The sequence below is a fragment of the Pseudophryne corroboree genome, chromosome 2 (genome assembly GCF_028390025.1).
Source record: "Pseudophryne corroboree isolate aPseCor3 chromosome 2, aPseCor3.hap2, whole genome shotgun sequence".
Classification (NCBI taxonomy): Eukaryota; Metazoa; Chordata; class Amphibia; order Anura; family Myobatrachidae; genus Pseudophryne; species Pseudophryne corroboree.
Window position 1 is genome coordinate 397,863,951 of NC_086445.1, and position 12,771 is coordinate 397,876,721.

Genomic DNA, 12,771 nt, shown 5'->3' on the forward strand with positions numbered 1-12,771 from the left:
GGTCCCCCCTCCTAAGCATAACCAGCCTTGGGCTCTTCGAGCCGGTCCTGGTTGTAAAAATACGGGGGGGAATTGACAGGGGATCCCCCGTATTTTCACATCCAGCACCGGGCTCTGCGTACGGTCCTGGTGCAAAAAATACGGGGGACAAAAAATGTAGGGGTCCCCCGTATTTTTAACACCAGCACTGGGCTCCACTAGCTGGAGAGATAATGCCACAGCCGGGGGACACTTTTATACTGGTCCCTGCGGACGTGGCATTAAATCCCCAACTAGTCACCCCTGGCCGGGGTACCCTGGAGGAGTGGGTACCCCTTAAATCAAGGGGTCCCCCCCCCCCCCCTCCAGCCACCCAAGGGCCAGGGGTGTCCCCCCCATCCAAGGGCTGCAGATGTGGGGCTGATAGCCTTGTGTCAAATAAAAGAGTATTGTTTTTTGTAGCAGAACTACAAGTCCCAGCAAGCCTCCCCCACAAGCTGGTACTTGGAGAACCACAAGTATCAGCATGCGGGGGGGGCGCTGGTACCTGTAGTTCTACTGCAAAAAAAATACTCAAATAAAACACAGTACACAGACACCGTGAAAGTAAAACTTTATTACATACATGCATACCGACACACACATACTTACCTATGTTGACACGAGGCTCGGTCCACTTCTCCAAGTAGAATCCACAGGGTACCTGAAAAGAAAATTATACTCACCAAAATCCAGTGTAGATCTGTCCTCTTCTGTTTTGTAATCCACGTACTTGACAAAAAAACAAACCGCATTACCCGGACCACGCACTGAAAGGGGTCCCATGTTTACACATTGGACCCCTTTCCCCGAATGCCGGGACCCACCGTGACTCCTGTCACAGAGGGTCCCTTCAGCCAATCAGGGAGCGCCACGTCGTGGCACGCTCCTGATTGGCTGTGCGTGTCTGAGCTGTCAGACGGCACATCGCACAGCCGCTCCATTATCTTCAATGGTGGGAACTTTGCGGTCAGCGGTGAGGTTACTCACGGTCAGCGGCTGACCACGAGTAACCTAACCGCTGTCAGACGCGCACAGCCAATCATGAGTGCCACGGCGTGGCGCTCCCTGATTGGCTGAAGGGACCATCTGTGACAGGAGTCATGGGGGGTCCCGGCATTCGGGGAAAGGGGTCCATGTGTAAACATGGGACCCCTTTCAGTGCGTGGTCCGGGTAAATGCGTTTTCTTTTTTTGCCAAGTACGTGGATTACAAAAAAAAAAAAAAAGAAGAGGACGGAGCTACTGGATTTTGGCGAGTATAATTTTATTTTCAGGTACACCGTGGATTCTACTTGGAGAAGTGGACCGAACCTCGTGTGAACATAGGTAAATATGTGTTTATGTTGGTGTGCATGTATGCAATAAAGTTTTACTTTCACGGTGTCTGTGTACTGTTTTTATTTGGGTATTTTTTTTGCAGTAGAACTAGAGGTACCAGCGGGTCCGTTTATCCCCCGCATGCTGGTACTTGTGGTTCTTCAAGTACCAGCTTGCGGGGGAGGCTTGCTGGGACTTGTAGTTCTGCTACTAAAAACAATACTCTTATTTATTTGACACAAGGCCATCAGCCCCCCATCCGCAGCCCTTGGATGGGGGGGGGGGGGGGGGGGGGGGGGGCAGCCTCGGTCTTCACCCCTGGCCCTTGGGTGGCTGGAGGGGGGGAGCCCTTGATTTAAGGGGTCCCCACTCCTCCAGGGTTCCCTGGCCAGGGGTGACTAGTTGGGGATTTAATGCCACGGCCGCAGGGACCAGTATAAAAGTGTCCCCCGGCTGTGGCATTATCTCTCCAGCTAGTGGAGCCCGGTTCTGGTGTTAAAAATACGGGGGACCCCTACGCTTTTTGTTCCCCGTATTTTTTGCACCAGGACCGGACGCAGAGCCCGGTGCTGGTTGTAAAAATACGGGGGATCCCCTGTCAATTTTTTCCCGTATTTTTACAACCAGGACCGGCTCGAAGAGCCCGAGGCTGGTTATGCTTAGGAGGGGGGATCCCACGCATTTTGTTTCTTGATTTTTAACCCATTCCCACTGAAAAACATGCTCTGATCTCTTCATATTATTTTAGTCAGTAAAAAAAAAATATATATATATATTCTTTTAAAAATATATAAATAATACTTGTGGTTCCTAATAGACAAACCATGTAGATACTCCCTTCTAATATAAATAGATATGCTAGTAGCAAAAAAAAAAAAAAAACACAAAACAAAACATTTTTACAATTTTTTATTAGATTCCGCCACCAAAGTGAGGCGGAATGAAATTGACGAAATGACTGTCGAAAAGCACTGTTGTCGAATCGACATTCTTCAATTGAATATACATTTGTCGAAAAGCCTCATTTTTACCATTGCAGACATGTCGAATTTGACAACTGTCGAATTTCAAAAAGTCGAATCTGAAAAGGCAGTTTTTTTGTCGAAAAGTACTATATTGCATTGTCGATTTTTTTTTTTTGTCGAAAATGCCCCGTTTTTCGACATTTGCGGCAATTCGACCGCAATTGCATATACCTCTAAGCTGGTTAAAGGAAAAAAAAAAAAATTTGGGAGGAAAATATAAAAGGTCCTAAAAAAAAAGCAAAGGAGGAATCCAATTAAATACTGTGGTTAATGACCCCTGCTGACCAATTCAATTAGTGAGGTTTACCCCACAGTTAGACTACAGAGGTGCATTTTTCCTGGCAGCTTTATGAGCTGCGAGGAAACATCTGCAATAAAAGGCATTCTCTGGGGTTTTCACGCACGGGGGAAACCCATTGATTCTGCATGTTAGGTGGAATCAAAGGGTTAAGCATGCGCTTACAGAAGGTTTACCACGTGGGGAAAAGTCAGTCTAATTGAATAGCAGCGGGCGCGAAACCTGGAGAACCCCTTTCCAGTTTATTGGATTACACCCCAAAGTGGCAATTACAAACATTAACTAAAGGAAAAAAAAAATACTAATAATATGAACAAAATAATGAATACAATTATAACAGAAATGCATAAAAAAAACTCATGGCTTGTATTTCATAACCACATTCCTGGTTATTTAATACCAGTTATTTATATATAGCGCACATATTTGGCAGCACTTTATAGGAAATATTTGGCCATTCACATCAGTACCTGAACCAGTGGATCTCACAATCAATGTTCCTTTCCACACGTACACATATACTCTAGGGTTATTTTTAGGGGGGAGCCAATTAACCTACCAGTATATTTTTAAACTACAGATATATTTTGGACATTAGACATACCACATGGAAAACAATGCATTTAAACTAAGGCTGGGTACACACTGCTCGATATATTGCTTTCCACTTCGACGAACAATATATGATGAGTGGAGTGGCAGGTGTGTACACCCAATATGTCCATGAACAACGTCATTTACAGACCTATCACGTCGTTCCTGTAGTACAGCAAATGCATGGCTGGCTGTGTGTACCGGCAACCCAACAACCATCCATATACTGGCTGCAAGGGTTGCAGTCGAAAGACTGTCAGTCACAACACGCCCCCTACATCCCGCCCGCTCACTATCCCGACTAACAGGGACTATTCCCACTCGTGGGTGTCCACGACACCCATAGAGTGGGAATAAAACTTGTGGCGATCGCCGAGCCCGCTGGCATTCTGCGGTCGGGATCCCGCAGTCAGGATGCTGACCGCCGGTAACGTGACACACACCCAGCTGCAGGTACCGCCAACACAGCTGGCCAGGCAAATTCAAATGCCTGCCAGCTGTGATGTCTGGAATGGTCGATTGATGTGTATAGCTTACCTAAATCATCCGCTTTGTCTGTATAGTGTGTATTCAGTCTAAGGATCAAAAAATAAAAAGGTGGGTACACACTAGGACAACTTGCATGCGGTGTAGTCAGCGACGGGATCCGTCGGGGTGCTGGCAACGGCTAGTGCATACACACGTGCCAATGCCGGCAGCGATGATCTACGGCATGCTACATACCTCAGCATAGTCCTCGCTGGCTATGTGACCCGTCATACCTGCATGTAAGTCTGGCAGAGGATGCAGGTGCGTGCATCATCAACGACATAATGCATTCACAATGGACGATATTGTGAATGATGTGTCCAAAGCGGGCACTTCTTGACGATATCGTCCTAGTGTATACGCACCTTATATATACAGTCATGTGAAAGAGTAAAGTATAACCTCACAAATCTGTTTTGCTGTATTAATATATTAATGTCTAGTCCCAAGTCCAAAAATGTACAGTTAAACATGCAATTAGTTACCACAATAGACAGATGAAATTTTTTTTGGATGTGGTGGTAATTAGATGATCATTAATTATGCTATACCACTTAAAAAAAATTATATGAAGGAGGCTTACTTCCATTTGCACCCCTCTTTAGTGTATGCTGAAATGATCCTGTGACCTTACAATAATGAGGGGGTGTATATGTAAGAAGCCAGCAGACATGTATACAGAAACACACATCTCCTGAGCTGATATAAAGCAGGCAATGAGGCTGCCGGTCACATGCAGAGAGCGAGAGTCCGTGCAGTGCATTCAGATGTCACACCACTCACACTGACAGATGAGGAGGCCGCCGGGGTGACTACTCAGCACTGATCATTGTTGTGGGCTAGAAGCCCTGCAGCAGCCACAGGGGGCGGAGTCAGAGAGGAACTCCCCCTCACACACAGCCAGCAGCAGCGGGTCATCCCAGGCCACCACCTCCTGCAGCAACAGCAGCGCCCATCACCAGCATAATACGTGCTGCTCAGTGACACTCAGCACGCTGATATACAAGACACCCTATACATACACACAGCCAGCAGCGGTGACGGGGAACCCCGGACTCACAGACACAGGAGAAGCCCCTGCCAAGGGGCGCTCACCTTTCTCCCTGGGTGAGACCACCATTCCCGGAGTGACAGCCCCACTCCCCAGCCGGCGTCTCTGGCTGTCAGTGTGAGCCGGGCGGTCGCGGTGTCGCATACGAGGGGCGCGCCTGCAGCTGTCACTCGCCGTCTCCTCCCGGCGCCCGATCCCCAGAGTCTCTATGTCCCCTGCAGCGCTTCCTGTGTGTCTCTTCCCCCTGCGCTGTAGCCGCTGCTGCCGTCTCTCCCGCCTTCTGTCTGCACCGCCCCTGGCCCCTCCCCGTGACTTTCAACATCAAACTTTATTGGATACGAACAGCGAACATTATGATTATGGCTTTGTATGGTGGTCGGTGCTGCAGCAGCAGCAGCATCATGTCAGCGCACTACTGACACGCTTCATCCAGTCTGTGGTGGCATGGCTGTGTGCTGTACAGTCGGGGGGGGGGGGAAGGAGGGAGGGGGAATGCAAACTCAGCCGCAGTGGAGGATTGTAACTTAACTATGGGCCACGAGAGTGCAGCCCCCAAGTAAAAAAAATCCGCCACCTCTGAGCCAGTTGTAGTGATCGCACTGGCTGGCTTCACTGTGACTGGCAATGACTTCCTATTGGAAGTACTTCTTGTCAGTCACCTGCAAGACAGGCCCTCCCTTTGGTATTTCATCCCTCTGTTGTGTCTATAACAGTGGTTTCCAACCTCGGTTCTCAAGTAACCCCCAACAGTTCATGTTTTCCATGTCACCTAGCAAGTGACACATTTTAAAAGTCCCACAGGTGGAGCAAATTATTTCACTTTCAATCCTGTGAGGAGACCTGGAAAACATGAACTGTTGGGGGTACTTGAAGACCATGGTTGGGAACAACTGGTCCATAACCACTTTGGCAAACAGTGGTGAACCTCCTTCTGACCTGATATGGCAGGGGGAGGAGCAAGGTTAAGAACATGGGATCCAAAGAGTAGTCCCACGGTTTGCTTTGCTCACCATTCTTCGGGCTTGATGGCTTTGTTCGCCATAGGTTACTAAGGGGTATAGATGTTGTAGTTGATATTAAAACTGGTAGCCCACTGACCTTGGTCTTCCCCCTACCATAGGTACATAGATGACATCATTTTCATTTGGAGGGGAGATAGAGATATCTTGACCACCTTCTGTGACCAGTTGAATGATAATAATTATAACATTCTGTTGACATTTGAAATTAGCAACAGCAGTGTAAATTTCCTGGATTTAAATATCTATGTGGAAGATGGACAACTTAAAACCCGTAATCATATAAAACCAACTGATTCGGGAACATATATCCATACCAACAGTTGCCATCATGTCAACTGGTTGGAGTCCATACCTCATAGTCAGTTACAAAGACTTAAGAGGAATTGCACGGATAATGAGATCTATAGAGAACAAGCCGATGCAATGGTTAAGAGATTTAAGAACAGTGGGTACAGTGATAAGAATATTGAAAAAGCTGTCACTAAATGTGAAAATATTGAAAGAAAGGATTTATTACTTCCATCAAGGAAAACATCGGTATCGAATGGAGATAAGAACTTTTCTTTGGCATTTATCACAAACTACAATATTCAACATAAACAGATAGAAAGGATATTTAGGAACCACTGGACTATCTTAAAGGGTGACCCTTTATTAGAAAAATTATTGCCGGAGAGACCCAAATTCATTTACCGGAAAGCCAAGAACATCAAAGATAAACTGGTCAAAAGTGCAATGTCACCTCCAAAAGCAAACACTCGCACTCTGTCAAAAGGTTTTTTCAGGTGTGGGATTTGGGATGAGGGTGAGGATCTGTGGCGAACATACCGGAAGAGGAAAGGACGAGGTGCTGACCACTGAGGCTGATTGTTCCTGGAACTGCTGTAACATCTGCACAGCTTTTTTATAAGCACTTCAAAATTCCCAAATCTGGTAGGAAGCCACCCTCACATATTATTGGATGTAAAAGTGGACAAGTGTCATCTATGTGACTGAAGCACACTGTTTAATTGAAAACCATTTTAGCATTAAAAATTTGCATTTTTTATACACATGTGTGGATCATATCTTTCTCTATCGTCCTAGTGGATGCTGGGGTTCCTGAAAGGACCATGGGGAATAGCGGCTCCGCAGGAGACAGGGCACAAAAAGTAAAGCTTTTCCAGATCAGGTGGTGTGCACTGGCTCCTCCCCCTATGACCCTCCTCCAGACTCCAGTTAGATTTTTGTGCCCGGCCGAGAAGGGTGCAATCTAGGTGGCTCTCCTAAAGAGCTGCTTAGAAAAAGTTTAGCTTAGGTTTTTTATTTTACAGTGAGTCCTGCTGGCAACAGGATCACTGCAACGAGGGACTGAGGGGAGAAGAAGTGAACTCACCTGCGTGCAGGATGGATTGGCTTCTTGGCTACTGGACATCAGCTCCAGAGGGACGATCACAGGTACAGCCTGGATGGTCACCGGAGCCGCGCCGCCGGCCCCCTTGCAGATGCTGAAGTCAGAAGAGGTCCAGAATCGGCGGCTGAAGACTCCTGCAGTCTTCTAAAGGTAGCGCACAGCACTGCAGCTGTGCGCCATTTTCCTCTCAGCACACTTCACACGCAGTCACTGAGGGTGCAGGGCGCTGGGGGGGGGCGCCCTGGGAGGCAAATGTAACCTATATAAAGGCTAAAAATACCTCACATATAGCCCCCAGAGGCTATATGGAGATATTTAACCCCTGCCTGGATTCACTAAATAGCGGGAGACGAGCCCGCCAAAAAAGGGGCGGGGCCTATCTCCTCAGCACACAGCGCCATTTCCTCTCACAGCTCCGCTGGTCAGGACGGCTCCCAGGTCTCTCCCCTGCACTGCACTACAGAAACAGGGTAAAACAGAGAGGGGGGGGCAAATTTATGGCGATATTTTGATATATATAAAGCAGCTATAAGGGAGCACTTATTATAAGGCTATCCCTGTTATTTATAGCGCTTTTGGTGTGTGCTGGCAAACTCTCCCTCTGTCTCCCCAAAGGGCTAGTGGGTCCTGTCTTCGTTAGGAGCATTCCCTGTGTGTCTGCTGTGTGTCGGTACGTGTGTGTCGACATGTATGAGGACGATATTGGTGTGGAGGCGGAGCAATTGCCAAATATGAGGATGTCACCCCCTAGGGAGTCGACACCAGAATGGATGCCTTTATTTATGGAACTACGGGATAGTGTCAACACGCTAAAGCAGTCGTTTGACGACATGAGACGGCCGGACAATCAATTAGTGCCTGTCCAGGCGACTCAAACACCGTCAGGGGCTGTGAAACGCCCTTTGCCTCAGTCGGTCGACACAGACCCAGACACAGGCACTGACTCCAGTGGTGACGGTGACGAATCAACCGTATTTTCCAGTAGGGCCACACGTTATATGATTTTGGCAATGAAGGAGGCGTTACATTTAGCTGATACTACAGGTACCACTAAACAGGGTATTATGTGGGGTGTGAAAAAACTACCTATAGTTTTTCCTGAATCAGAAGAATTAAATGACGTGTGTAATGAAGCGTGGGTTGCCCCTGATAAAAAGCTGATAATTTCAAAGAAATTATTGGCATTATACCCTTTCCCGCCAGAGGTTAGGGAGCGCTGGGAAACACCTCCTAGGGTGGACAAGGCGCTAACACGCTTATCTAAACAAGTGGCGTTACCCTCTCCTGAGACGGCCGCACTTAAAGATCCATCAGATAGGAGGATGGAAAATATCCAAAAAAGTATATACACACATGCAGGTGTTATACTACGACCAGCTATAGCGACTGCCTGGATGTGCAGTGCTGGGGTAGTTTGGTCAGAGTCCCTGATTGAAAATATTGATACCCTGGACAGGGACAATATTTTACTGTCGTTAGAACAAATAAAGGATGCATTTCTTTATATGCGTGATGCACAGAGGGATATCTGCACACTGGCATCACGGGTAAGTGCTATGTCCATTTCGGCCAGAAGAGCTTTATGGACGCGACAGTGGACAGGCGATGCGGATTCAAAACGGCATATGGAAGTTTTGCCGTATAAAGGGGAGGAGTTATTTGGAGTCGGTCTATCAGATTTGGTGGCCACGGCTACAGCCGGGAAATCCACCTTTCTACCTCAAGTCACTCCCCAACAGAAAAAGGCACCGACTTTTCAACCGCAGCCCTTTCGTTCCTTTAAAAATAAGAGAGCAAAGGGCTATTCATATCTGCCACGAGGCAGAGGTCGAGGGAAGAGACAGCAACAGGCAGCTCCTTCCCAGGAACAGAAGCCCTCCCCGGCTTCTACAAAAGCCTCAGCATGACGCTGGGGCTTCTCAAGCGGACTCGGGGATGGTCGTCTCAAAAATTACAGCGCGCAGTGGGCTCACTCGCAGGTAGATCCCTGGATCCTGCAGATAATATCTCAGGGGTACAGGTTGGAATTAGAGACAGATCCACCTCGCCGTTTCCTGAAGTCTGCTTTACCAACGTCCCCCTCCGAAAGGGAGACGGTTTTGGAAGCCATTCACAAGCTGTACTCTCAGCAGGTGATAGTCAAGGTACCTCTTCTACAACAAGGGAAGGGGTATTATTCCACTCTTTTTGTGGTACCGAAGCCGGATGGCTCGGTAAGGCCTATTCTAAATCTGAAGTCCTTGAACCTGTACATAAAGAAGTTCAAGTTCAAGATGGAGTCACTCAGAGCAGTGATAGCGAACCTGGAAGAGGGGGACTTTATGGTATCCTTGGACATCAAGGATGCGTATCTCCACGTTCCAATTTACCCCTCACACCAGGGGTACCTCAGGTTCGTTGTACAAAACTGTCACTATCAGTTTCAGACGCTGCCGTTCGGATTGTCCACGGCACCTCGGGTCTTTACAAAGGTAATGGCCGAGATGATGATTCTTCTTCGAAGAAAAGGCATATTAATTATCCCATACTTGGACGATCTCCTAATAAGGGCAAGGTCCAGAGAACAGCTAGAGATGGGATTAGCACTGTCTCAAGAAGTGCTAAAACAGCACGGGTGGATTCTGAATATTCCAAAATCCCAGTTAATGCCGACAACTCGTCTGCTGTTCCTAGGGATGATTCTGGACACGGTTCAGAAAAAGGTTTTTCTCCCGGAGGAAAAAGCCAAGGAGTTATCCGAGCTTGTCAGGAACCTCCTAAAACCAGGAAAGGTGTCTGTACATCAATGCACAAGAGTCCTGGGAAAAATGGTGGCTTCTTACGAAGCAATTCCATTCGGCAGATTCCACGCAAGAATTTTCCAAAGGGATCTGTTGGACAAATGGTCAGGGTCGCATCTTCAGATGCACCTGCGGATAACCCTGTCTCCAAGGACAAGGGTGTCTCTTCTGTGGTGGTTGCAGAGTGCTCATCTATTGGAGGGCCGCAGATTCGGCATACAGGATTGGATCCTGGTGACCACGGACGCCAGCCTGAGAGGCTGGGGAGCAGTCACACAAGGAAGAAACTTCCAGGGAGTATGGACGAGCCTGGAAACGTCTCTTCACATAAACATTCTGGAACTAAGAGCAATATACAATGCTCTAAGCCAGGCAGAACCTCTGCTTCAGGGAAAACCGGTGTTGATCCAGTCGGACAACATCACGGCAGTCGCCCATGTGAACAGACAGGGCGGCACAAGAAGCAGGAGTGCAATGGCAGAAGCTGCAAGGATTCTTCGCTGGGCAGAGAATCATGTGATAGCACTGTCAGCAGTGTTCATCCCGGGAGTGGACAACTGGGAAGCAGACTTCCTCAGCAGACACGATCTTCACCCGGGAGAGTGGGGACTTCATCCAGAAGTCTTCCACATGCTGGTAACCCGTTGGGAAAGACCAATGGTGGACATGATGGCGTCTCGCCTCAACAAAAAAAACTGGACAGGTATTGCGCCAGGTCAAGAGATCCGCAGGCAATAGCTGTGGACGCGCTGGTAACGCCTTGGGTGTACCAGTCGGTGTATGTGTTTCCTCCTCTGCCTCTCATACCAAAAGTATTGAGAATTATACGGCAAAGAGGCGTAAGAACGATACTAGTGGTTCCGGATTGGCCAAGAAGGACTTGGTACCCGGAACTTCAAGAGATGATCACGGAAGATCCGTGGCCTCTACCTCTAAGGAGGGACTTGCTTCAGCAGGGTCCCTGTCTGTTTCAAGACTTACCGCGGCTGCGTTTGACGGCATGGCGGTTGAACGCCGGATCCTAAAGGAAAAAGGCATGCCGGAAGAAGTCATTCCTACTTTGATTAAAGCAAGGAAGGAAGTAACCGTGCAACATTATCACCGAATTTGGCGAAAATATGTTGCGTGGTGCGAAGATCGGAGTGCTCCGACGGAGGAATTTCAACTGGGTCGATTCCTACATTTCCTGCAATCAGGATTGTCTATGGGTCTCAAATTGGGATCTATTAAGGTTCAAATTTCGGCCCTGTCGATTTTCTTTCAAAAAGAATTGGCTTCAGTCCCTGAAGTCCAGACCTTTGTTAAGGGAGTGCTACATATACAGCCTCCTGTGGTGCCTCCAGTGGCACCGTGGGATCTCAATGTGGTTTTGGACTTTCTAAAATCTCATTGGTTTGAACCACTAAAGAAGGTGGATTTGAAATATCTCACATGGAAAGTGACCATGCTTCTAGCCCTGGCTTCGGCCAGGAGAGTGTCAGAACTGGCAGCTTTATCTTACAAAAGCCCATATCTGATTTTCCATTCGGATAGGGCAGAACTGCGGACTCGTCCGCATTTTCTCCCTAAGGTGGTGTCAGCATTTCATCTGAACCAGCCTATTGTAGTGCCTGCGGCTACAAGTGACTTGGAGGACTCCAAGTTACTGGACGTTGTCAGAGCATTAAAAATATATATTGCAAGGACAGCTGGAGTCAGAAAATCTGACTCGTTGTTTATATTGTATGCACCCAACAAGATGGGTGCTCCTGCGTCTAAGCAGACGATTGCTCGTTGGATCTGTAGCACAATCCAACTTGCACATTCTGTGGCAGGCCTGCCACAGCCTAAATCTGTAAAGGCCCACTCCACAAGGAAGGTGGGCTCATCTTGGGCGGCTGCCCGAGGGGTCTCGGCATTACAACTTTGCCGAGCAGCTACGTGGTCAGGGGAGAACACGTTTGTAAAATTTTACAAATTTGATACTCTGGCTAAGGAGGACCTGGAGTTCTCTCATTTGGTGCTGCAGAGTCATCCGCACTCTCCCGCCCGTTTGGGAGCTTTGGTATAATCCCCATGGTCCTTTCAGGAACCCCAGCATCCACTAGGACGATAGAGAAAATAAGATTTTACTTACCGATAAATCTATTTCTCGGAGTCCGTAGTGGATGCTGGGCGCCCATCCCAAGTGCGGATTATCTGCAATAATTGTACATAGTTATTGTTAACTAATTCGGGTTATTGTTGAAGGAAGCCATCTTTCAGAGGCTCCGCTGTTATCATACTGTTAACTGGGTTTAGATCACAAGTTGTACGGTGTGATTGGTGTGGCTGGTATGAGTCTTACCCGGGATTCAAAATCCTCCCTTATTGTGTACGCTCGTCCGGGCACAGTACCTAACTGGAGTCTGGAGGAGGGTCATAGGGGGAGGAGCCAGTGCACACCACCTGATCTGGAAAAGCTTTACTTTTTGTGCCCTGTCTCCTGCGGAGCCGCTATTCCCCATGGTCCTTTCAGGAACCCCAGCATCCACTACGGACTCCGAGAAATAGATTTATCGGTAAGTAAAATCTTATTTTTTCAGATTTGAATATAAGGATCCATATTGCATTTTTATCTAATGAAGAGATTTATGTGATGGTATTACACTAGATTGTGTTTTATTTTCTCTTGCATGGTTGTTCATATGGGACCTCTGGAATAATATCACTTATCATTAGTTACACTAAATCCTAAAGTGAAGAAGGTGGGATAGAAAGAGAG

The 12,771-nt window shown here is 47.7% G+C and overlaps 1 protein-coding gene across 4 annotated transcripts in view; it reads right to left on the bottom strand.

Moving 5' to 3' along the window:
• The window catches only part of REV1 (REV1 DNA directed polymerase), a 266,941-nt gene extending 261,798 nt beyond the window's left edge, over positions 1 to 5,143 (bottom strand). For 2 of the 4 annotated variants that reach the window (XM_063953375.1, XM_063953372.1), the window contains exon 1: positions 4,878 to 5,143. The gene's annotated coding sequence lies outside the window, so the exon portion shown is untranslated. Of the gene's footprint in view, positions 1 to 4,565; positions 4,590 to 4,877 lie in introns of those variants that run through there. The other 2 variants (XM_063953373.1, XM_063953374.1) reach the window with 2 other exon arrangements.
• Between the last annotated feature and the right edge of the window lie 7,628 nt (positions 5,144 to 12,771).